General features: G+C 43.4%; 1 protein-coding gene across 1 annotated transcript in view; it reads left to right on the forward strand.

The window, feature by feature from the left end:
* Positions 1-437: 437 nt before the first annotated feature.
* The window catches only part of PRKCE (protein kinase C, epsilon), a 362,682-nt gene continuing 339,885 nt past the window's right edge, over positions 438-23,234 (forward strand). The window contains exon 1 of the mRNA XM_011965747.1: positions 438-498. The gene's annotated coding sequence lies outside the window, so the exon portion shown is untranslated. The remainder of the gene's footprint in view (positions 499-23,234) is intronic.

Raw genomic sequence — 23,234 nt, forward strand, 5'->3', positions numbered from 1 at the left:
CATTTGGGGCTGAATGATTCCTTGCTGCGAGGGGTCATCTTGTGCACTGTAGAACGTTTAACAGCATCTCTGGCTTCCACCCACTAGCTGCCAGGAGCAGCACTGTCTCTCTCCAATCGTGACAAAACTGCCTCCAGATGTTTGCCAAGTGTCCCCTGTGGAGCAAAATTGCCCCCAGTTGAGAACCACTGGGATGGTGCTACCTTTGGAGTATGCATCAGACCTCCCAGGTCTGCATCTGGAACACAGTAGGCATTCAGTAAATGTTGATTCTCTTTCATTCCTAATTCACCTAGCACTCAACACATTGTAGGTAGGTGAATTACATGGAGCTGTGTCTCTAGGTTTTAGCAGTTTGGGGTAGAAATGTTGTAGAACTCTCAGGTTGTCCACACGATGCACTAACAGAGTCACTGTCATTTTCTTAATTGCAGATTGATCTGGAGCCAGAAGGAAGAGTGTATGTGATCATCGATCTCTCAGGGTCGTCGGGTGAAGGTAGGAGAGTGTGACCTCTCATCCCTGTTCTCTTCCACTGGCCCTTTGCCTTCTGGGTCTCTTCTTTCCCTCCTTGGCCAGGACACATTATAGTGACATTTAATTAATTGGCATCCTTTAAAGGAAAAGGTTATTTTGAAGATGCTTACGCCTGTGTACCAAAAGGGATCAGCCATCTGTTAACTTTGGTGGAGCAGAGGGAAGATTTTGGACTTACCACGTGAGGCCAATAAAACGGGCGTTTTTGCATGCTGTGTGCAAGGCAGGCTTCAGCGGCGGGGCAGCCTCTCCCAGGAGGCTTGCGTGGGGTTTGTGTGTGTGTGGTGGGAAGGAAGTAAAACTAGTTGGTCTAACGGCATCCACAAATGAAACAAATAAGGTGACAAACTTCAGAATCTTCTTTAGAGCTTCGATAGAAGTGGGACTTCTTTTACCAGTTCTTTACACAGGCAAAAGCTCTGCTCTTAAAGAGAAATAATGGGGGGTGGGGGAACATCTGCTCCCCACTGACTGATTCGATGACGTATTACACCCTCTTCCTCTTACACCTTCTTCTTTCAATCCTTTCTTTGCTCACTTAATACACTTAAGACCTTTGAAGCACTTGCTGGGTGTTGAGGACTGAGCAGTCAAGGGAAGAAGGGAAGCCTAGAAAATAAAACCTTATCCAAATGGGAACAAGGAGATATAACCGACTTATGCTCTAAGAAAGATTTGGAATTCAGACTGAAATGTAGTTATTGTGGCCATCTTTTCTCTACTGCTCCTCCATCTGTGGGCAGGGGGACAGAACAGTTGGCTTTAATGCCATGGCAGGGATATTGGAAGACAATGTGTAGTTCCTCTTGGCAGTGAGAAACAAGCCGTGTTTGGGGACTGTGTCCCAAAGGGAAAGATGGACACTCAGCTCTCTCAGCTCTCCTGCCTGGAACACTTGGGCCTCTCACAACATCTCCCCAGAATACTGGGGATCACAAGCTCAAAGTCACAATCCCACACACTGTAGTTTAAAGCTCAGTGATAGAAGGCAGGATTATATATTCAGTTAGTCAAATGATGTGCTTAACAGTGGTGCCTGATGATTTCCATTCGGCTAATTTATCACCCAATCTCAACAGGTATTCGGAAGAATTCAATAATTGTGTATATATGGGGATTATAATAGAATTAAGCCCTCTTTTAATAGATCTCAATTATTTGGCATAGATTTAAAACTTTAAACAGCCTTCCAAAATTGGTTGCTTACATTTCCTGCTCTTTATTGCAATTACATTTTGGCATTTCCAACTTCCCTTCTCTGCTCTCAGCTCTGAATCGCCCAGAATAGAACCTGTTGTAGAAGATTTGAGGATTTAACAATATTTCATATGAAATATTTAAGAACTACAAAAGGGCTTAAAGACAAATTAAATGAGCACCAGTGTGCCCACCACCCCACTTAAGAATTAGAGCAAGCAGTGAGGTGAAGCCTTGTCCTTTGCTTTTAACATAGCAAGTGATCCAAATTCACCAGACTCGACTTAAGGTTTTGCAGTGTGGCCTCCTGATTCTAGACACTGGCGAAACATTTGATGGGCAAAATCAATCCCCTTTTTTCCTTACATAATCTGTGTGCAATATGATAATTAATTAAATATGTATTTCCTGTGCCAAGATGCTGAGCAACCAATGGGAGGCTGGGACTATTTTCTCTTTCTTTGAAAAGATAAATGACTTGCAAAATTATAGAAGACATCCTTTTTTACATTAGAGGGAAAGGAGATGGACAAATGAATGAATAAATAAATCAGAAGCAATTGATTTTTTTCTGCTTGCTTCCACAGCTTATTGCATGTGAATAGCCAAAGCAATTTCCATTGGGCTAAATTCTGAGTCTATTTTTTAAATCTCTTTCATCTAAAGAAAATAGAGTTTACTTCAGAAATGCTGACACATGCCAGAGTCTGTAAAGTGCTAGCATGTGTTGCTCTGAAGAAAAGAAGACGTTTTTCTAGTCTTTTTTTTTTTTTTTTTTAATTACTGTTCTTGGACTTGGGATCCTTTCTTTAGATGGTGGGTAGGACCTTCAGTAATCCGTTCTGAGAAGCTGCTCTTGTTGTTTGTGTTATACATGTCTGTTCTCCCGTCCTGTTCCTGGGACTGTGAGGGCTCCTAGCCTGGAGGGGGTTTTGGAAGAGTTGGGAGGGCAAGGGGAGGCCCTAGAGAATGAGAAACCATGACATTTCATACCTAAACCATGTGAGATGGGTCTGGGGTGAAGCAAGTTGTCACAGCCACCCTCCTGGATTGACAGACTGTAGACTTTCACAGATTCTTGTCTAAGTATTTTTTTTTTTTTAGTGAAAATACCTAACTCTGCAGTCTGTGAAAGGGAAAGAGTTGAAATGAGGCACAGCTGAAGTTTCACCACTCCATTATTCTGCCATCAAGCATCCCTTCAGCTCTCATCTCTCAAATGCTGCAGCCCCATCAATGGAAAAAAATACATTCATGGGAATTGCACAAAGTTTACAACACATGCAAATTCCAAGGAACTCAGAGAGAGGTGTGGGGGTGAGATGGTGTGACTACACCCCCTTCTTCTAGGATGCGCTGAAGGATTCTTTTCCTTGCTCACATGCTGTTAGAAAGCTTGGGCGTTTACGTCTGCTAGAGCTGGAGCTAATGTGATTTCTAACTGTCTAATAAAATTCCACTGCTTGCATGTCCTGTGCAGTTCACTATAATGGAATCTGACCAGTGTGTGTTTTGGCTAAACCAGGCATCCTAACCCCAGATGCAAGGGGGTCAGGCTGGATGACAGTTAAGGTCATTTCCGGCCATGTGATTTTATCCTTTGGTACAATTTGAATAGACATCTGTCAGAGCTCTGGACTGAGGGCTGGCTAATATGTACAGAAAAAAGGAGTTGCAAGAAATGGACTCGTTTCGACAGGTATGGTGCTAGGCACTTTACCTACATTATACCAAGTAGCAAACCTGCTCAAAATGCTCTTATGGGAAGCTCCAGTCTCAGTCCGTGTTTTACTTACATCGCAAGTAATAATCACAGGGGTTCTGGTAAGCATGGCACGCCAGGCTCTCCAGATGCTTAAATCAAAGCATAATTAGCCCAGGTAACAGAAGCGTAAGACAGCAATGTAATTCTCACCTGTGCAAATGATGGTTTCCTGCTGTGCCCATTTGTTAGTATTTCTTCCTTTGATATGATGTAATTTGCATATTATTTCTTATTCTTTTTAATAATATGGCAATGTCCCACGATTCACAGGCTTGCAGATGAGAGATGGTCGGGACCTGACCTGGGGAGTGATAGGTTCTTCTTCCCATGCCTTGCATCCAGGTGTCATGCTCACCTGGGAGAGTTCTTCAGCATCTAAACCAACAATAGCAATGACAAGTACACCTCGTTGGTATGTTTGGACCACCAAACTGTTTCTCCAACAAAATACAGAGGATACAAAGGAATAGGAATGATTTTTGCCACACATACATCACACATCATGCAGAAAAGTCAAGTTCTGGAGGGATTGCACATTGTGGAAGCAGAAGAGCACAGAACAGGAGGCACCCTGTATCTTTCTGCAGCCACAGGCTGGAAGTGCTCAGTCTCCTCTGTGGGACTCAACAGATAAAGGAGAAAGAGCACAGCCTTAGGAGCCCCGCAGACTTGGATTGAAATCCTGGCTCTAGTGTTTAGTAGCTTAGAGTCTCAGATTTCTCACCTACAACACAGGGATAATGGTACCTATGGTAGGTGCTAGGCCAGGATTGTCATAAGAACAGTGCTTTAGTACAGTGCCCTTGCATGTAAGAGATGCTCAGTAAATACCATGAAGCCTTGGAGACCTGAGGGCAGAGAGGTTGGCATAGCTCTACCCAGTGCCCATGAAGGAGCATCAGGCAGGATATTCAGGGAAACTGTTCGAGGGCAGGTTTCTGACGCTGGGGTGGGACATGTTCACAAGGGCCAAGAACAGAGCAAGGTACCAAAGAGGACTTAACAGAGTAATCTATCTGGCAGGGACTGTGAGACTGCTTTCTGCAGAGTTCAGGCCTTACCTCGGTTTTGCCTGTTGTCACTCTATTTATTCCTCATCCTCTCCCAAGTAAAGTAATTCCTGGAAGGACATTCTCTAGCATCCCTGAGCCACTCATTTGCATTCCATGGCCCTTAATGCTAGAGGCTTCTCCTTGTCAGAGCCTGGGTTTGTCCCATCCCTGCTTAGTGTGGACCAGAACATGTGGTCCACATCTTCTCACCAGCACCTGGGTAAAAGGCCTTTAAATATTTGAAGACAGTTATTCAATATCTCTTTTTTCAGGCTGAATCAATCAAATCCCTTAACCTTTCAGAAGGGATATTTTAGAAATCTTAACTCATCTTTGCAACCTCTTCTGGACTTTTTTCAAGTTGCACAGACAGACGTGATCAAACCAGCTTTGCTTGGTTCTGAAATAATAACATGTGTGTAGAGCTCTTAGCTTTACCAAGTTCCCAGCGGTATTACCTCCATGTGGGAGATGGTGAAATTGAGAGGTCAGATGATGTGCTCCAGGCCAAAAGGCTGATTATGAGACCCTGCTGGGCCACAATCCAGGTCCTGCTTCCAATCATGACCCCAATAATGAGTTTGCCACATGGCAGTGATTCCCCACCCCACCCCTCGTTTGATCTTTTTATTTTAGTTCTTTTCTTCAGAAAGCTTTTAATAGAAATATAAAGCCAAAGTTCTTAGCTTTGAATCCAAAGGTGACCAGAGAGTCTCTTTCATAAATAAGCAGATCCCTTTTCCACTGTGTTAGAAATAAAAGCTCTTTTGGTCCGAGCTCAAGGTTGGATCCTTCTCAGGTTGTCTGTAATGTGGATCCATAGCTAAGTCTTGGTCTGAAACTAGACCTGGCTCAAATCCCAGCAGGTTAGTGATTTTTCCTACTGACTTTCCCTCCTTGTTAGAGATGTTAGTTTTGTACTTGAAGACTCCAAGTCCATAGCAGACATTAGAGCAGTGCCTCCAGGGTTGAAATCAAAGTGAAAGGGGTTTTTCTCTTGAAACTCTGTCTTAGCCAGTGGGCAGGATGCATATCGACAGGTTCTCTCAGATTCGAGTCCCACTGGAGCTTCAATTCATAAGAATTTTACCTCTTTTCTTCTACTTTCTACATTAATAATCCAATGTCTTCTAGTTAGTAGAAAATTAAAAAGAACCATTCATTCAAATGACCAGTAGTTACCAATTCATTTTTTTTTTTTTTTTTTTTGAGATGGCGTCTTGCTCTGTCGCCCAGGCTGGGGTGTGTCGGCAGGATCTTGGCCTACTGCAACCTTTGCCTCCTGGGTTCCAAGTGATTCTCCTGCCTCAGCCTCCTGAGGAGCTGGGACTACAGGCATGTACCACCATGCCCAGTTAATTTTTGTATTTTTAGTAGAGACGGAGTTTTGCCATGTTGGCCAAGCTGGTCTCCAACTCCTGACTTCCTGTGACCCACCCACTTTGGCCTCCCAAAGTGCTGGGATTACAGGTGTGAGTCACTGCCTCCAGCCTACCAATGCATTTCAACAAATGTGCCTAGCTTCGTGTTTGTGTTGGGTTTGGGGAATGGAAAGTGGAGAGGGAAGTAGAAAATGGGAGATGGCATTGACAAGAAGTGTAAAACCCTTTGCCTTCAAGGAGCTTGCAATTCAATTAGGCACCCTAGACTTGCAGGATGAAAGCATTAGAGAACAATGCAAGACATTATGTGTTTGATTAGGTGTTACCAAGAGTTCTCCAAGTGGGAATAAGTCGGGACCAAAATAACCCAGGAAAACGTCAAGAATGAGGCAAGCCTTGGGATGGAAAGGAAAGGATAGTCAGGCTGGATTGGCAGGGAAGAAGTGGAAAGACCATTGTGAGTGGAGGGAATCGTGTCATAATTATCAAAGACAACTTTGAAGCTCTTATTTTTGGAGATGGCTGGATAGATGGGATAAGTTAAATAGATGCAGTGTGAGCTCTCTAGGAGCATCCAAACAAATGCAGTCATCAGCGTTGCAGGCAGAAATTTTCATGCTAGGCAAACAAGAAAATGAAATGCCTTAAATGTTTAAACTGTCTGAAGATTGAAGGCAGTTCCTTCTGGATGTGACTTCTGGGTCAAGTCTCTCTCCCACCATGACCTACAATGGGAAGGAGTGTTCTAGGTCAAGTTTGGTCAAGTCTGGGACACTGGGCAGAGCACATTTTACAACTCTGACACTGAGGCATTTAGAAGATCAAGCCCAGGTACAGGCATCCCATCGTGGTCTTTGTGGTCTCTTTTCTCACCTAGCAACCTCATAGAGTCCCATCGCAATCCGTCTACCATCCTCAGCATTCTCTTCCTCTCCAGCCTTTCGGAGGTATCCCACAATCAAGCCCAGATACTCCCACACTTTCTGTTTTCAAATTCTGTTCAGTCTTTAATAAGAAATGTCACTTGAGAGGTTAAGGAGAGCTTCCAGCTTCCCAAACAGGGAACCTCAAAGCCAGAAACCAGCTCCAAGGTGCTGATCAGGCTCCCTCATATGTTGTGCCTTACGCAATGAGATCCTGATCCTGTTCACCACACAGACTCTCTAGACATGCATGGACATGTCAGATCCCCTGGCAGTGCATGGAGTCCAGAAAACAACAAAATAACAAAATCCAGATGTTCAACAACATTGATCTTACAATATGCACCCCACGTTACCACACCCCACCCCAGCATAACTTCTTCCTGTGACTGATTCTCAGATCCAGGGAGCAAGCCTCTGTGTCTTGGGATTTTTGGCTCTATTTTTGGTCCTGATGGAATAAATTCTTGTTCCTAGAAGTGACTATATGCACCAGATGAGACCAAGGGGATCAACTGGAAAACAGTGAGCACCAAGCCCCCATCAAGGAGTTTATAATGTCACAAAGAGACGTTGCTGAGATGCTTGATGAGACATAAGCCAAGAAACCCTCATTTCCTTCCAAACAGCCTCTAGATGCACAGCAGTTCCTCTGAAATGAATCATCCATGGTTAACAACACCAAATGCCAACCATTAGCAGATGAGAAACAGAACTGAATCTTGAGTGTTTGGAGAGCAGAGCTCTTTTGATCACTACTAGAGCCTCCTTCCCCTCTGCCATTACAGGAGCATAGATATATATTTCCTTTTGACTTGTGTGCCTGTCTTACTAATAAAATAATTGAAGGAAGCATAGTTATGTTGAAGAAATAAGCTTATCGGAAAGGTGGATTTCTAATAGATCAAGAAGTGGGTCCCACATGGCCTCTAGTTCTCTCTCTGTTGTCTTGCTCTGTATCATTTCTGTGTCCTATAAAGAAGATTGTTTCTGGAAATTCCTGTTTGCAGCTGAGATCATACTGGCTTAAAATGGCTCCTAATTTAATCATTTATTGTTGCTGATGTCCTCATGATTTGGCTTAAAAGAAAGGGTATTTCCATTCATTTAACCTAATTTAGAGTTGTTTGTCTTTCAGGACCAATTACTTTATTCTTTTATCCAGTTGAAAATGGCCAGTGCTAACAGTTTTATTGATTTTCCTTATTACCTACCTTTGTTGAAACATGCACGTTTTCACAATCAAGTGCATTCACCATTTTTAATCGAGCTGTTGACACTGGGGCTTTTATCTTCCTCCTTTATGTAAACCTTTGGTGTGAGCTCGTAGGGGCCAGTGCAGGGGTGTACATGTGCCCATGTGCACACAGGTGAGAATGAATGTCTCTGAACCACCTATTCTGTCTCCCCCTCATCCTCCGTTTCTTCCATTAGAAGCATCATTTATTTGCTTATCTAATATATACAAGGCCCTAGGGATGTAGAGCTCATGAACACAGTGCCTGCTATCAGGAAGCACATGCTGTGATAGAAGGAGGCAAGCAATAGACCAGTAAGCACAATCGTGTGTTTTAGTTGTTGGGTAGCTATTGGTAGGGCAGGATGCTGTGGGACCACCAAGGAGCCTTCTTTCTATTTGCAGGCTCTGCTGAGTAGGCTGTCAGTAAATGACAGCCACAAACACTTCCACGTGATCACTGATCCACACGGCAACCCTGAAATGCAGGTACTAACAGTAATCATCTTTCCTTGGTTGAGGAAATAGTGCCACTGCCCACTGAAGATTCATTTGAACAGGAGATAAAATAAAGAGGGACTAGGATTTGATTGACCGCAATTTGAAATTTTCAGGAAGACATGGGATGTATATATTCACTCATTCAACATATGGCTATGGGGCACTTTCTGTATGCTGGTTACTCTTTTCAGAACTGGGGGTGCATAAGTGAACAATAGAAACAGAAATTCTTGCCCTCATGGGGCTTACATTCAGGTGGATATGCTTGTGTGTGTTTGGGAGGGGTATGTGTGTGTGTTTGTAGGCTGTCTCTGCAAGGATACACAGCACATTGAAAACAATGGCTGTCTCTGGGGAAAAGAAAGGGAAAATTTGGAAAGAAGGAGACATTTCTTGTCAAGCTTATTATTTTGTTTTTCTTTCCCATGTATGTGAATGAGCTATTACTTTTTTATTACTTAGAAATGTTGAAAAAAAATTGAATTATATAGAAATGTGACCATTCGCATTCACACAGTGACTTGCCCATGGCCAGAGGCTACAAGAGGCTCCAGCAAACCCTGCCAGAGAGAAGTGACTCACCGAATCCACAGAACACCATGTGTAAGGACAGGGAACTCCACAAAGAATGCTTCTCCATTCATGTATTGCTTAATAGACACCTCTAATGTATAAAGGGCTATGTTGAGGGCTGGGCGCGGTGGCTCAAGCCTGTAATCCCAGCACTTTGGGAGGCCGAGATGGGCGAATCACGAGGTCAGGAGATCGAGACCATCCTGGCTAACATGGTGAAACCCCGTCTCTACTAAAAAAATGCAAAAAAACTAGCCAGGCAAGGTGGAGGGTGCCTGTAGTCCCAGCTACTCGGGAGGCTGAGGCAGGAGAATGGCGTGAACCTGGGAGGCAGAGCTTGCAGTGAGCCGAGATCTGGCCACTGCACTCCAGCCTGGGCAACAGAGCGAGACTCCATCTCAAAAAAAAAAAGAAAGGGCTATGTTGAAATTCGGGATTCCCTCGGGCTATGCCTGTCACCGAGGACTGAATGCGCCTGCCATGGAGAGGCAGGTGGGCCAGGTGGCCTGGGCTCCCGCAAAGTGGGTAATGCAAGACCCCCTCATAGCAGTAACTCCAGGAGCCACTTGCCTTCACCTGCCAGCCCTGCCTGCACCTTGCTGGATAGACAATCCCACAGTGGCGTTTCTGATGGCAGTATTTTTCAGCATTTAGCCTCCGCTGGTACTTGTCCCAAACTTGCTCATCTCCCCAGACAGAGTGCTTTCATTAGCTCTGCCCTTCTACCCAGCTAAGTAGGGCAAGCCAGCTACCAATGGGCCATACCTACTTTCCAGGCATTCAAGTTTGTGTGTTTCCTGACATTGAAAATAATGGTGATGTTTAGTTCAAAGGGAGAAATGTTCTCTGCAACAAAAACCCATGACCTCTACTGTTAGCCAAGTGTGAATTTGTTTCAAACTGTTTAAAAAAGTTAACTCAAGGGAAGTTAAATTTACTTCCAGGTGTATCCATCTGTTATTGGGTTCTGCATTGTAGTTCCTGCTCCATAATTAGTTAATTACTTGATTGACTGATTCATTCAACAGATGTATGCTGAGAGTCTATTGCCTGCCCAGGCACCATGCTAAGAGCTAAAGAAACAAAGACGAAAAAGACATAAGTCCTGCCCTCCGGGAGCTCTCAAACCAGGAGATGTCCAGTGACAAGTCATTTACTCTACTTGGGTCCCACTGGCCTGCTCCGTACACAGAGAGGGGTGGCACGAAGGGCTTCGTCTAGCTCTATAGTTCTGAGTCAAAACCAAGAGAGGTTTGCATACAGCTGGGCACCTGGAAGGGGGAAGTGGGAGATAATAAAAATGTTCAAGCCAGATCTCAATACAGAAATTATTTTATTTAAGGCTAAATGGATCTGCCAGGTAGGTTTTATCATCCCTCTTTTACATATTGGAAAAATGAGACTTAAAGAGCTTAAGAATGTGAATTGCCTAGAGAGCCTGTGAAAATGCAGATTCTGACTCGGGGGGCCCAGGATGGATGCTGAGATTCTGCATTGCTAACCAGCTCCCAGGAGATGCCTGTGCTGCTGGTCCCTGAACCTCACTTGGAGTAGCAGGAGACTGGAAGCCTTGAGATGTTCCGCCTCTGAACCATGCTGAGCAGGCACCAGTTCCTACTTGACGGAAAACTAAGAAGGAAATGTGCAGGTTTTTCTTTCTCGAGTCCCGATCATTTAGCCTTCTCGAAATCAATGCCCTTGAATCCTTTTCTGTTTGGAATCTTCTCCCTCCCTATTCTACTTTCTTATGATGAAAGGAGTTGAGAAGGCATCAGTGTTGTCAGAGAGCTGGGAAATGCCCAGGCCTTGGATTTTTCATTCTGGCTTTCATAGTTTGCAGTTTCCATTTTGAGAAGGTCAAAATGGACAACATCAGTGTTCTTCCAAGAAGAGAACAAGAAACAATTATACCAGGAAAACAAAGCACTAAGTAACCCTTTTAAAAGCAGCCAGTCAGGATATTGAATTTATTGTTTTCGTGTTTGTTTTTCTATAAATATCCTGAAGTATTGAGTGGTGCCTGAATTTGATCCCACTGTGCTAATTTTTTCCTGGTTCCTGGGGCTTTAATTAAAATAACTCACCCGGGGACCTTGCTAGAACTTACCTCTATGTGATCTCCCCTGAGGTAGGCAGGTCGCACCTGCTTTTGATGGAAGGGGAAATGCAGAGTTCTGGATTAGGTGCTGTGTACACAGTAGGGGCATAATTTTTACTTGCTGGATAAATGAATGCATGACTAAATGAAAATAACAGGAAAAACTGTCACTTTTAAAGGAAACTACTGAGATAAACAAGGTGTTTGGACTGACTTTGCTTTGGATAATCGGTTATTTCATATTCCACTGTACAATCAATTTCATGAGTGGGCATGGATCTGAATGTTTAAGCTTACTGTACCGGATGCTTATTAGGGACTTTCCAAGGCCACTCAGGGCCTGCATGCACACCAGGTCCCCAGTTATAAAACCCTGTCCTCTCCCTGTTTATTTAGCTACTTCTTTATCCTCAAGTTTGCCACCTGCTGGGAGCCTTCCCACACACGGCCCCATCCCACCAGCATTCCCCTGGTTCATGAAACTGGATTTGCCCCCACGCTCCTCTGTGTCTTTCTATACAACCATGTACTCACATATTTATATTGTACCTGTAATTGGAATCCAGGTTGTGCCCTGCTTGCCCCATGTAAGAGCACAAGGGCAGAGGTTCCTGTACTGGTCCAGAGCTGAGAGCTGGCCCGGTGCAGCGTGGCTCCCTGCTGGCCTTGCAATGTGCCATTGCTGAGCCAGGAACACCATCCTACCATTCTGACTATGCAAAACAAGCATAGGGACAAGGACTGTCCCTGTACTTGGGGCCTCTCGGTCCAGTGGGGAGCCAGACCTAGAGACAGACTACCAAAACCCAGTGTGAAACAGGTTACCATAGACAGGCATGGATTAAGTCTATGGGGGTCTTGCTTATTCCAGGGCCTCAATAGCACTGTTCACAAGACCCCCAACTGGTTACGCCGAATTAGCATTAGGTGGCTTCATGATGAGGTATAGTGGGAGGAATCCTTGTATTAAAATAAGAAGCTTGGATTCTCTTCCTAGCTGCTACTAACTAGCCTATTGAAGGTAAACAAATCATTGGGTATTTCTGATCTTCAACAGGATTGCATTAAGATGCAATGATTCAGCCAATGCTCAGGAATTTGAATTCTCAGATTGAAGACTTGCCGGACACAGGTGTGAGTCCATGAGAAAGTTTCCTAATCTCTCCTTACACTTACCACCAGGGAGCCAGACCCAGTTATTCTTGGCCGAAGAACAGGAACCTTAATATTAATAGTAGATGAGACCTGGTAGGTGTCTTAGAAACTTAAATTGTGGCCAAGTGGAATAGAAAGAGAACTTACTCTGTGGCTCCTCTTGCAGCTTTGGGATAGCAAGGGTTACAAGGAGTTATAGGGAGGCAGATTTAAGCTTAGTTTAATGTATGGAAAAAGTCTCCAACAAGCAGAGCTCACCAGCAGTTAAATACACTCGAACAGTAAGTAGGGAGTGCTCCATCTCTGGAGGTATTCAAGGGGAGACCAAATAAGCATTTTGAAATATCGTAGAACAAATTCATATATTAGCGGAGGGCTGTATTGGATAATTGCAGTTCTTTTTTCTGATTTTGATGAACCAATGTTTCCATTTGTTCTATTACAAGACTATTCTTTTAATGATCTTTTGTAAGATCTGGATGTAACAAATAACTTCCACAAATATATACAAGTGGAGGCTGATAGGGCAGTGTTTATTTTATTTTTTAAAAATCCAAGGCTTACACTGTAAGAAGGTAGAGAAAAAGAGTGTGTGAAATAAAGGAAAAGGGAAGAAGTTGGATCTTAGCAGGTATTTACAGAATAGTTAAAAACCTTACAAATTCAGGCAAAAATGGAAATATTAAAATTTGAACCTTGTTCCCAAAGAACTAGGGAAGCTCCCTATCTGAATGAACCCCCAATTGTGTGAACCCTTCCTAGGAAAAGTTTTTAGAAGTGAAAAAGTCTGTAACATCAGGATTTGCTCCTTAATGTCTCTGTCGTGTAGCTGCACACGTGGAGTTTGTTAAAACGCAGTGCATTGGTGTGTGTCTGGGAACAGGTCCATCTGGGAGAAAGGGAAATAGTAACACAAGCCCTTGACTTTAGGGGAAACATCCTTTCATCGTGCTTGCTCATGTGTCCTGTGAAGTAAAGATTTTCTCCTCAAACTTACGAGAGTATTGTCTGGAAGCCACAGGAGTAGAAAGAGACTGAGGTTTCTTTGAGAAGAATTTAGCTTCTTAACTTGAGAAGGGGTTTTGTTTTGGGTAGAAAGCTTCTCACTTCAGTGGGTGATGTATTGCCATAAATGGGCTGAACAATGTTTTGCTCCTGTGAGGTGGGGCACAGTAAGGCTGTTGACTGCTGCCCCTAACACTGACCTACTTTCTGTCTTTGCTTGAGATCGTGCCTTCAGGGCTTTCACGATGATGATGGTTTAAAGTCTCCATGTGCATTAAAAGGCCAACCCTCCCTTCCCTCAACAAACAAAAACAAAACCCTTATAGAAAGATGGAATCCTAAGCCTTTCTTTCTTTCTTTATAAAAACTTTTTAAGAAATTATAATGGATACATAATAATTGCATATATTTCTGGGATACAATACATTGTATATATTTCTGGCATTAAAATGCATGGTGTACATTGTATATGATCAAATCAAGGTAGTTACCATATCCCCCTCTCTAAACATTTATTATTTCTTTCTTTCTTTCTTTTTTTTTTTTTGAGATAGAGTCTCACTCTGTCGCCCAGGCTGGAGTGCAGTGACGCAGTCTCCGCCCACTGCAGCCTCTGCCTCCCAGGTTCGAGTGATTCTCATGTCTCAGCCTCCCGAGTAGCTGGGATTGCAGGCGTCCTCCACCACACCCGGTTAACTTTTATGTTTTTGGTAGAGACGGGTTTTCACCATGTTGGTCAGACTGGTCTCAAACTCTTGACCTCAAGTGATCCACCCACCTCAGCCTCCCAAAGTTCTTGGGTTACAGGCGTGAGCCACACGCCTGGCCCATTTATCATTTCTTCCTGTTAATAGCATTCAAAGCTCTCTCTTCTAGCTCTCTTGATGTATACAACACATTGTTATTTGCTGTAGTCATGCTACTGTATAATAGAACAGGAAAACTTACTCTTCCTGTCTAACTGTAACTTTGTACCCACCAACCAACTTCCTTCCATCCCCCTTGCCTTCTATTTTCCCCAGCCTCTGGTAGCCACTATTTTACTCTCTACTTTTATGAGATCAGCTTTTTAAGATTCCGCCTATGAGTGAGATCATGCAGTGTTTGTCTTTCTGTGCCTGGCTTATTTCACTTAACATGATGTGCTCCAGGTTCATCACGTTGCTGCAAGTGACGGGATTTCATTCTGTTTTATGGCTGAATAATATTCCACTGTGCTGATGTGCCACATTTTCTTCATCCATTCATCATTAGATGGGAGTTTAGGTTGATTCCCTATCTTGGCTGTTGTGAATAGTGCTGCAGTAAATGTGAGTGTGCAGATGTCTCTTTGACATTTGATTTCATTTCTCTTGGATATATACCCAGTAGTGGGATTGCTGGATCATATGGTAGTTCTATTTTAATTTTGTGAGGAACTTCCGTACTGCTTTCCATAGTGGCTGTACTAATAAAGGACCAACAGCTAGATTTCTAGGCGGTTGGTTCCCTAAGTTGCACGTGATGCTTTCTAAAAATGTCAAAGGAGTGAAAATTGAATAATTCAGTTGAACATTATCATGGAGGATTCCATTACCAGAAAACTAAAATGCATTATAAAATTCCCTCACTATGTCTTATTGTTCAGAAAAAAATTCTGGTAATATTTCCAGCAGTTTGATCTTTAAAAGAGTTTTTAAAAAAATGTCCACATGATCATCTGGGCAGCCTGTCAACCTGCTTAAGTTCTGGAAGGGCCCGGCTGAGGCTAAAGCTTTGATGGTGTGCCCTGTGGGCCTCTATGCTGTGAGGTAGATCTATCGCTGTCATCACAAGGGCCCACATTTTATTTATTTTTCTAATTCATTGTTTTGATTGATTGATTTGTTTGTTTATTTATTTTAGAGATGAGGTCTCGCTATGTTGCCCATACTGGTCTCGAACTCCTGAACTCAAGCGATCTGCCTGCCTTGGCCTCTCAAAGTGCTGGGATTACAGGCATGAGCCACTGCACCCAGCGTTTTGTTTTTTTTTTTCAAAGGGTAGGAGGCAATAAACTATTCAAATAATTGTAGAAGCTCTTTAGGATCTAAGCTGTATCAGGGCAGGGACTGTGTTTATTTTCATCTCTGCTGTACTTTCATGACCTAAAACAGTGCCAGGATACAGTAGTCCTTAGGAAATATTTGCTACATGAATTAAGGAATGGCTGTTGTAAATAGTGCCAGGTAAAAATGGCAAAGCTGTGGAGGTGGCTGAGTTGCTTGGCTGGCAGAAAGCATCCTGTGACATGTGACCGCCAGCTGACGGCTGAGCATCCATGTGTGGCCTGTGTGCTGTTTGAAGGCTGAAGGGATGAAAGGCAAGAACTGCCTGTAATAGGTGGGTTTGGGTCACCAGGGTCATTGGCAGAGCAGCTGGAGCTTGGAAGACAGACTTCACCTGCTTAATTACAGATGTTGCTCAGGCCGCCCAGCCTCTCCCTGCCTGTAATGATGGCCCTTCTAGCCGCGACACTACCAGGCCAACTGGAAACACCTGGCTCTGCCTGGAGACGAACCTATTTTGCTTTTATTTTTAATTTTTTAAAACATAAATCAAACCAGCATCTTTTGGATTTAACATTCACTTCCTGTACTGCATGAGGCTTTCATCAGGCTTCTTTGTCTTAGAAAAGAAATGATGGGTTTTTTTGACTTGAGAAAAAAATATCCTATCTGATTTGTTTCCCTTGAATCAATCTGTCTTTTGGACTTAATTTAAATCAGACTTACCCTCCCTTCCACTATTCTTATTCTGAACTTCTATTGTATATCATGGGTCATATGTCCCTATGATCCAGCTTTAAAATAAGTGCATCACCAGTGCCTTTGCAGCCCCTGGGCATCCTTCACTGACTTTGTCTTTGTCATTTTTTTCCCCTCAATGGGGGGAAGTTTGTAAATATCTTAAATTTTGTATTAATTATTTTCTTGCATTTTTTATGATTTTAGCACCTAAATGTATGTTTTTCCCAAATAATATATTGTTTTGTTTTACCTGCTTTTGAGCTTTATTTAAATAGTATCAGGCCGGATGTGGTGGCTCATACCTGTAATCCCAGCACTTTGGGAGGCCATGGTGGGTGGATCACTTGAGTTCAGGAGTTTGAGACCAGCCTAGGCAACATGGTGAAACCCCACCTCTACTAAAAATACCAAAATTAGCCGGGCATGGTGGCGGGTGCCTGTAATCCCAGCTACTCAGGAGGGAGGCTGAGGCAGGAGAATCACTTGAACCCAGGAGGCAGAGACTATAGTGAGCTGAGATCACGCCATTGTATTCCAGCCCGGGCAACAGAGCAAAACTCCATCTCTAAATAAATAAATAAATAAATAAAATAGTATCATCCTATATAAACTCTTTGTGTTTCACACAACATTATACTTTTGAGATTCATCCATATTGATGTGTGTGTGGCTGCAGTTCGTTGTTTTATTGCTGTATGTTATTCCACTATATTAATATATCAAAATTAATTTATCCATTCTTCTATCCCTAGACATTGGGAATACTTTCAAGTTTTTTTCTGTTAAGGACAATAGTGTATTTTGGAGGTGTACTTGTTTCTATGTATCGTTTCTCTAGGTTATTTACCCAGGCATGGTAAAAGATGGTTCAACGGATATGTGCACATTTGGGTTTGCTAGGTAATAAGTTGTTTTCCAAAGTGATTTTACCAGTTGATGCCGCCACCAGACATGTTTGCAATATCCAATTGCTTTCTATCTTCATGACTATTTGGTATTATCAAACTTTTAAATTTCTACCAGTATGGTGGGTGATATGCCATTATAGTTTTAATTTGTATTTATCTGATTATTCGTGATATTGAGAATCTTTTTATGTGTTTTCGACCTTTCCTTAAAAATGTCTGTTCACTCCCTTAGTGCATTTTTCTGTTGTTTTTGCCTATTTCTTAGTGCTTCAGGGGTAGTCATGTATTGCAATATCTTCCCCTCATTTGTAGCTAATCTTTTCATTCTGTGGTTATCCGATACATAGATATCCAAAGAATGAAACTTGGTAGATCTTGAACAAATCATGTCACATATTTTGTCACATATTTGGGCTTCCAAATATGTTTCTACTTGGGCCAGCGAGCATACTGATGCATTCTCACCCTGCTAACTCAATAGGTAGCAGTGGCAAAATGAGCTGATGTACATGAAAGCTCATTTTGCAAGTAAAGCACCACACGCTTGTATAATGTAGAAAGTCTAGTTTTCTTTCTATCATCCTACTGTCTCCATTTTTATACATAATATACTTCCTGGGAATCTTTTTTGTTACTGGAGCTGCTTTTATGTCATTGTGCTTAGTGCCTTATGAAACTAGTATTTGTTTGTTTACTAATTATCCTTTTGCCCCTCTAGAACATAAGCTCCCGAGGACAAGAATCTTATCTAAGTTGTTTGTCATTGTATCCCTAGCAACCTGGAATAGTGCCTGGCATACAGTACATGCTCAATAAGTATTTGTTCAATGTATGATTGAAGCAGAGGTGTTAATAGTAGTCGGGTTATCATTGCCACGTAATCACCCAAATGCTGTGTTTAGGGGTTACTCCTTGTTCAGATAACTTGCAAACTTACGTAGTGCTCTGATCCATGTAACTCTGGCCTTCTCCTTTTCAGAGAGGGTGGGTGGAGCCAGAGGAAGGGAATTGTGCCTTTGGGAGCTGAGGTTTTAGACTTGTAGCTGGGGCCCCCTGATGGGCTGGCACTCCTCTGAAGGCAGATTTCTAGGGAGAGAACAGAATTTCCCAGGCTATTTTCTTTGCCCTTCTGTATGGTTGCTGTCAAGTTTACTGCTTTTTCAAACCCTGTTAGCTTTTGCTTTGTTACTATAGGAACGAGAGCTGGTAGTTTGGGGGAAATATACGTCCATGTGAGTGCTGGGGGAGGGGGTGTAGTGGCTGTGGTGGCTGTGGACTGGAGGGAGTGAGGACAGCGGAAGATGGTCACTGCTGATGTCTCTCTGGGGGCCCTGCCCACTTTGGCCAGCACTCTCTTCAGAGAGTTTTTGACTTTGCATGGTACACTCTTGAGGAACAGGCATCCCTTTGTAGATCTGCGGCACTCTCCTGGCGCCCATCCAGCCCTTCAGTGAAACATCTGGAAAGCCTCGGCCCCTCCCCATGCCAAAGCCACTGAGCCCTGGAGACAGAGATCAATGACCTCTTCTTGGCTGCTCCTTAACCCGTGTCCCAGACAAGTGTTTTTCTGGGAACCAGTGAATAACACAGATCTTTGATGCCAGCACTTGTGTGCTGTTGCAGTAACACTTTCACTTTTGATGAAAGGGTAGGGGCAGAGGAAGGGCCTCGGTAGGGAGAGCAATGAGAATTTGGCTTTTCAGGAAATCAGAACTCAAGTGGGGAGGCCTGCTTCCTACTCACTCGTTTTCTGGCTGGGAAAACAGCAAGCTGAGCCATTGCCTGATGTGAGTGCTCCTTCACGCTGGGACTGGTATTAGGGGTAGCGGTGGGCTTGAGGCTAGGGACTGATTTGGTTCTAAGCGCCCCCGGCAATCCTTGTAACTCCTGGGAGATAATGCAGAAAAACTGCATGGTGATTTTTTCATGCATATAATTTATAACACACTGAGTTATGCTGAAGACAGTGAAAAGAACTTATGATATATAATAGATTGGGGGTAAATATGCCATGTAATTACCTGTTCTGCAGTAATGTTTTACAACCCGTGTGTTAGGTTGCACATTTAATAGTTATCAAAAATATATACATTATATATGCATACAATAGCAAAAAAATATAGAGTAGAAATGCCCTTAGCCCATTCTTCAATAACTACCTCTTCACATGAGGCTTCAGGTCCCCAAGACCGGTTTATTTTCAGTGTTACTAAAATAAATTTTCTTTTATTCTCCCTTCTCTCTTGCACATTGTAGGTACTCACTAAATGCCATTTGAACTGTTGACGAGAATGAAACTAGAGTTTTCCTTTACCCAGAAACTGCTGTAGGTTTACTTCACTGATGAAACTGCCCAGGTAATACACAAAGTGCCAGGTCAAAACAGCAGAATATTGGAGTCAAGGTAAATGTTTACAGCTGAACGGCATTTGGTAACTCCTATAATGGAGTAATTAACAACAATGATAAGGTTTTAGGTTTATTTTTGTATGTTAATGAAGAGAGGTGTTGAAAATAAATGGTTAAGTAAAAAATGTAAGTTGGAATAGTAGCTATACTGTGATCCCATTTGTGTGAAAATGAGGAAAGAAACACACAAACACATGCCAACGTTGTGTACACACACACAAATTTACCTCTGAAAAGTAGAAACAGGGACCAAGGGACTTATGCTCCCCGCGTAGCCTTGTAACTCATTGACATTTTTGCTGTGAGCTTATATATATGTGAAACAATAACTGCCCTGGAGAATGGTCTTAGGTACTACCCCGTCACCCTAGTGTAACCTTTCTTCTTGTATATATATAGCGTTTCAAATTTGTTACTCTGAATTCTTCATTGTGTTCCCTCCTGGTTTACCATGACTACTTCCATTTTCTCCAACAATCTGCTTCCTCCTCATCTGTCCAGGTCCCACCACCACCTCCATGCCACCTCCTGGATCCCTCTCCAGTGGAGCTTGGCCCTCTTTGAAGAGCCACAGAACTTCCTGGTCATACCACCTAGTGGTGCATTAAGCCCAAGATGGTTCCATCTTTTTTCTTGGTGTCAGCTCCTCCAACCAGACTGTCAGAAGTGAGCATGGTACTGCGTACAAGAAGGCGTCAGGCATTGCCTACCTGTGCAGTCAGAGGGGTAGGGGATTCTTTGGTTGGATCTTCTGGTTTTCTGTGTCCCTGGAGCTGGACTCAGTCACTAACTTCTGCACTTCTGGGAAACCAATTGCCAAGTTACCCTACAGATCACGGGAACGAAGTCGCAATGCGCAGGGCTTTGGGGATTGCTAGGACTCAGCGCAGGCAGCTTATTACCAAAAGTCAGCTCTATTCTGCTCCCCCAGGCTCTGTGTGTTTGTATGTGTGTGGTGTGTGTACATACGTGCATGCAAATGTGTGCACACATGCACCCATAATCACTTGTGCAGGGTGCTCCTACACTCAAAGCTTGGCAGGGGCTGTATTCACATTGAAAACTTAGGGACCCTGATCCTTCTGGCTGAGATCCATTTTGAAAACTGGCCTTACTCTCTAATCTACTCCCCGGTGTCTCCACACCCTCTACTTGCTGTGGCCCCACTGCTGGAGGAGAAGGGAGCAGTTGGGGACAATATGTGTGGTTTGAAGGACTAGGGGGTTGTGGGAGAGGGAAGCTAAACCCACAGTTTGTCCTACTAGTGTGTGCTTGGGGTTCCTGGAAGTTGGGTATGCAGAATTAGGCTACTCGTTTCCTAACAGCTCATAGCCTTCAGTCTAGACCCTACTGTCTAGGGTCTAGGATACTTTGATAGGAAGATCTTGACACTTCAGGAAAATGGAAGGTCTCAGGGCCACCCAATGTGTTGCCTGTATAATGTAGCCCTCAGTATTTCCTACATAAAGGTAGGAAAACTCTTTTGCACCCTCAAAGGGCTTCAAATTTAGTCCTAGAGACAGGCTTATCTGCAAACACAATACCAGGGTAAAATAGCACTTGCAAAGTCCCAAAGGCTGCTCCATGATGAATCAGGACCCCAAACAGCACTACCTGCAAGGGCCAGAATGGTGCCTGCCTTTCCTCCCTCCCTTCTTCTTGCCCTCCCTTCCTTGTTAAGTGCTCATGGGCTAACTCTGGGGATGCAAAGATGAGTCACAGGCAGTCCCTACTCTCAAGGAGTTCATGTTTTAGTAGCAGGAATAGGCATTTAAGCAGAGTAAGTGCAATACAGTGCCACAGATTTAGGAGCTCATTCTGTTCAGGATTCATTGAGTCTTAACAGATGAACTGGCCAGCTCTTCCTGGCTCCGAATAAGGCTTGCAAGCAGAGATGGCTCTTTTTTGCTGGGGAGAGGACAAATGGTCATGATAGCAGGCTTCATCTGGATGTGTAGGAGGTGAGCTCTCAGGGTGGGAAGGGCTAAACTAGACATGAGGGATGGGAACGGTGTGCCTGGCTGCACTGAAGAGTCTAAAAGGCGGCGTTGCATCCGGCTGGGCAGCAGATGGCCCTATTCAAAGGCCATAGAGGTTGCAAGTCTGACCCTGCCACTGGCTCTCCTAGACTAGCCCCCACTTTTCCAGATTTCAATTTCCTTATTTGTAGAATGGCAACAGTAAAACTGCCCTTCCTACTGCTACTTTTTTGTTGTAGAGGAGGAATCTGAGGCTCTGGTTTAACTGGTTAGAGAGAAAGCCAGGATTTAGCCTGGGTCTGTATCCTTCTACCCCTCAAAGAGCCTCATTCTGCTCTCTCTGGCTGCTTCCCACAGCAGAATGGATACCCTCAACATCAGTCCCATTGGACTAGAGGGCCTGAATCTTCTGATATTGCGTGCAAGATTTTCTGTACATTCTGGAAATGCATTTTAAGGGAAGAAGGTTCATGGCTTTGCTCCAGCTCTCGGAAGAAGGCAAGACCTCAGAAAGCCTAACAATAACTGCCCTGGAGAATGGTCTTAAGTCCTACCACACCACCCTCGTGTAACCTTTCTTCTTATCCTTCCACGGTTTTAGGAACAATAGACTGTCCTAAGTAGTTATTTTTCACTTGAAAGAAACATAACCCATTGTAATAGAAATATATTTTTAAATGTAAATATAATTGCCTTTTTAATGTACTGAGAATGAACTGAACGAACACAACTTAAGGGCTTAATGTTTTACACATTTTTATGAACATCAGTTATTGGTTTGTGCTCTTCTAAAGAGTATGGGGCGCATAGGATTTATCCCTATACCAAGGGACCCCAGGTTGCTTGCTTGCTTCTTTAATTCCTCCCCAACCATTCCTATGGATTATAAAGAGATATTTCATGTATAATTGTTTGCGTGGGAGCCCGAGGATGACTTCAGCTTCTCTTTTGAAGTAGAGTACATGTTTTCACAATCATCTCTTGCTGCTTGGAGCTCTGGATTCATAACAATATGGAGCTGTGTTTCAGGCTTCAAAGCAGTGGGCCTCGAACTTGAGAATACATCAACATCACCTGCAGGGCCAGTTACAGCTTGCTGGGCTCCACCCTCAGAATTTCTGATTCTGGAGTTTTGGGGTGAAGCCGAAAATTTACATTCCTGAGTTCCCAGGTAACCTGAGACCTCTGGTCATAGGACCAAGTGTTGAGAACTTCTGTTTTAGAGTAGGACATTTCAAACTTTGTTGTGCATGTAAGTTACCTGGGGAACTTGTTAAAATGCAGAAAGTCTGGGGTGGTGCCTGAGAGTCTGCTTTTCTAACCAGCTCCTAGGTGATGCCACTTCTGCTAGTCTGTGGAACAGGCTTTATGTAGAGAGATGTGAAAGCAGTGATTCTCAACCCATTTTAATCAATTGGAATTCTCAACCTATTGTAATCACACGAGGAGCTTGTGGCAAAAGGAGGAGGAGGAGGAGAAAGAAAGAGTCATACTCCCAAATAGATGATAAATCATAATCTCAGAGGGTGGGGCTTGGGCATAGGTGTAGCTCCCCAGGTGATCTGAATGTGCACTCAAGTTGAGAATATCTCTCTCAAGGTTGTGTGGCTGCTGGAAAGTCTGTCCTCTAAATAAATGGAGGATCGTAGTCTTGAATAGTGCCGTGTGTTGAATGTGTCCCCTCCAAAATTCAGATGTTGTGCATGTGATAGTATTAAGTGCTGGGGTGTTTGAAGAGGTTATTA

The sequence above is a fragment of the Mandrillus leucophaeus genome, unplaced genomic scaffold, assembly GCF_000951045.1.
Source record: "Mandrillus leucophaeus isolate KB7577 unplaced genomic scaffold, Mleu.le_1.0 Scaffold736, whole genome shotgun sequence".
Classification (NCBI taxonomy): Eukaryota; Metazoa; Chordata; class Mammalia; order Primates; family Cercopithecidae; genus Mandrillus; species Mandrillus leucophaeus.